The sequence below is a fragment of the Mus musculus genome, chromosome 13 (assembly GCF_000001635.26).
Source record: "Mus musculus strain C57BL/6J chromosome 13, GRCm38.p6 C57BL/6J".
Lineage (NCBI taxonomy): Eukaryota > Metazoa > Chordata > Mammalia > Rodentia > Muridae > Mus > Mus musculus.
The window spans coordinates 67,763,949-67,767,353 of NC_000079.6; the positions used below are offsets into that span (position 1 = coordinate 67,763,949).

Consider the following 3,405-nt stretch of genomic DNA (forward strand, 5'->3'; position numbering starts at 1 on the left):
ATATCAAGGAAAAATGAAAACAAAAAACAAAAAACAAACCGGCTTTCCTGAACTCTTCACACTTGTGGCGTTTCTCTCCAGAATGGACAAACTTGTGCCAATTGAGGTTATAAAGTGTAGAAGGGCTGGTGAGATGGCTCAGTGGGTTAGAGCACCCAACTGCTCTTCCGAAGGTCCAGAGTTCAAATCCCAGCAACCACATGGTGGCTCACAACCATCCGTAACAAGATCTGACTCCCTCTTCTGGAGTGTCTGAAGACAGCTACAGTGTACTTACATATAATAAATAAATAAATCTTAAAAAAAAAAAATAAAGTGTAGAAAAGGCTCTGCCATGTTCCCGACACTTGTAGAGATTGTCTTCGGAATGAATGAATTGGTGTCTTTTTTAAAAAACATGTATTTATTATATGTAAAGTACACTGTAGCTGTCTCTCATTATTGGATGGTTGTGAGCCATCATGTGGTTGCTGGGATTTGAACTCACAACCCTTGGAAGAGCAGTCGGTGCTCTTAACCACTGAGCCATCTCTCCAGCCCGAATTGGTGTCTTTTAAGGGCTGCAGTATAGGAAAAACATTTGCCACACACTTCACACTTGCATGTTTTTTTCTCCAGTATGAGCTATTTTGTGTTCATTAAGGACATAGAGCTTAGTAAATCCTTTTCCATAAAGGTTACACTTGTAGGGTTTCTCTTCAGTATGAACTGCAGTGTGTCTCCTAAGGGCTGAGTGATTACGAAAAGTTTTGTGACATTCTTCACAGTGATATGGCTTCTCTCCAGTATGAGTGTTTTGATGTCCTTGAAAGTGTGGAGAACTATAAAACCTTTTCCCACCATACCCATCCTTGTAGGGTTTCTCTCCAGAATGAATTCTGTGATGTTGCTTAAGCAATGAAGGATAGCAAAAGGATGTGCCACATTCTTCACACTTGTATCTTTTCTCTCTAGAATGTATTTCTTTATGTAGGTTAAGGGATAAAGCTTTGCAACATTCTTTATACTAATAGCATTCCTTTCCATCTGAAATTCTTTGATGTTGCTTAAGGAATGAACACTCACAGAAAGCTTTTCCACATTTTTCACACTTGTAGGGTTTCTCTCCAGAATGAATTCTTTGATGTGGCTTCAGCATTGAAGGATAGTAAAATGTTCTGCCAGAGTCTTCACACTTGTAGGAATTTTTATCAGTATGATTTTTCTGGTGTATAAAAAGTGATGGGCTGGTACTATAGGCCTTATGACACTCTTTACATTTGTAGGGTTTGTCTTCAGTATGAAGTCTCTGATGTATAGAGAGTGCTTTAGGAGAACTAAATAAGGGCCTTACCACATTCTTCACACTTGTAGGGTTTCTCTCCTGTATGAATTCTCTGGTGTTTAGTGAGTGAGTTACAATCAAAGGCCTTGCTGTAACTGATACAGTTATTGGGTCTTTTTTCTGTTGAGGAAAAGTTGAGATATGATCAAAAGCTAAGCAATATTCTTTATACGTATAACACTCATTTTTAAAATGGAGAGATCTTCTCAGAGTTACTTAACCATAAATTAGAAATTGCAGTGTTTTTTAACACCGATGATTAGTGAGCATAATTCACAAAATATAGTAGTAAAAAGAATCTACACTTCTACTGGAATAAGAGTACAGCCAAATAGAACAGAAATAACGGCATATTTTTCAAAGCTAAACAACTAAGTAAGTTGTAAGGGCATTTTACTAACAAAAATAAGTCCATTAAACAATTAGATACTATATGGTCCTACATCCATGTAATTTATAAAGTAGCTAAGAGAAAGTAAATTGTAATTGTGTAGGATTGGGTCCACACAAAAATACAAAATTTTCACTCAAGTAAAAAATTTTTTTTGATATTCTCCATAACAATTAGGCTGTCCATAACAGTATTAAAATAACATATCTTGAGGATTTAGGATAGTATTTTATGTTTTACTTTGATGACAACAAAATGAATATGTAGCTATAAGATATGAAGTTATGAAAAACTTGCAGGCACATTTATGAATAACATAAATGTTGATGAAAGCAATATATTTGTCAGTGAATAGATGATAAATTTACCAATATTGTTTTGTTTGTTTTAGTGACAGGGTTTTCTGCATAGCTCTGGCTGCCTTGCAACTGGCCCCAATGACTAAGATGGCTCAAACTCAGAGGTCTTCAAACCTCTGCCTTCAAATGCTGTGATTAAAGGCATGCATCACCAAGCCCAATGATAAAATTATCTATTTCTAAGAATTATTCATTAATAAGATTTAAAAAACCACTGAACAATGAACTGTGAGGAAAAAACGAATAAGTAATGAAAACAAGATATTTTTGTTTACTTATGAAGTGAAAATTCAAAGAACCAGTATTTATAGACATTTTTTATCTTGTACTGCCCTGATGTGTTTTAGCAATGTGTGTATATACATACATACATACACACATACATATATACATACATACATACATGTATACACACATACACATACACATATCAAAACCAACCTATTTCTTCAAGGAGATAGGTGTAGGCATTTTCCTCTGGATGTAGTAGGAATAAATCTTCATCCTTTCCTGGGTCTCCTTCTAAGTGGAAAGATGCTCTCTCTCTCTCTCTCTCTCTCTCTCTCTCTGTGTGTGTGTGTGTGTGTGTGTGTGTGTCCTAGATGTGGACAGTTTTAATCTTTGAATATATATCTACAAAGACCATGGATAGTAAATCCTTAATGTGACAAAAAAACATTATGAGAGGACATTTTCTTCATTCACAAAGAGCTCGTGCCTTTCATTAACATGAGAGTAAGGGATGTGAACAAAACCTCATGTGTGAAGTTACTGTCTTACAATGATTTCCCTCCTAGGTCTTCAGAAACGTGTGCAAATTTTCAGATGTGTAGAAAACAGTACTGAACTGTTGGTAACTGAACTGCCCAAAGTGACTCCATTTTGCATGAGCTTTACCCAAAGACTTTCCCAGCTAACCACTCCTGCTGAGAATAATGCTCTCATGCAGCCTTACCTGCAGCTTTGGAAGAGCTACTGTTTTACAACATAAAACAAATTCTTTGAATAAATGGAAGAGAAATGTTGGAATTTCAGGGCATAGCTGCCTCTGGTGTGATGTAATTATGGGTTTGGCATTATGACTCACACACGTTTCATGCTGGGTAGCTACATGGTCTTGGCATGAGCATACTCTGCAAAAACAAGAAAGGCTCTTGATCTAAACTTTACTGAGTAGCATTGCCCTGTGACTCTTGTAGATCCAACACTTGGAGGTGCCAGCAAAATTTCTGACAATCAAGAGGTTCAGAACACCATGGGTCTCTCAGCTTGCTTGATTGTTACAGTGGTAGTGCACCCTGAGATCTTCCTGGACCCCATAAGTCTCTCAC

General features: G+C 36.7%; 1 pseudogene; it reads right to left on the reverse strand.

Moving 5' to 3' along the window:
• On the reverse strand, window positions 299–1,117 carry Gm9894 (predicted gene 9894; annotated as a pseudogene).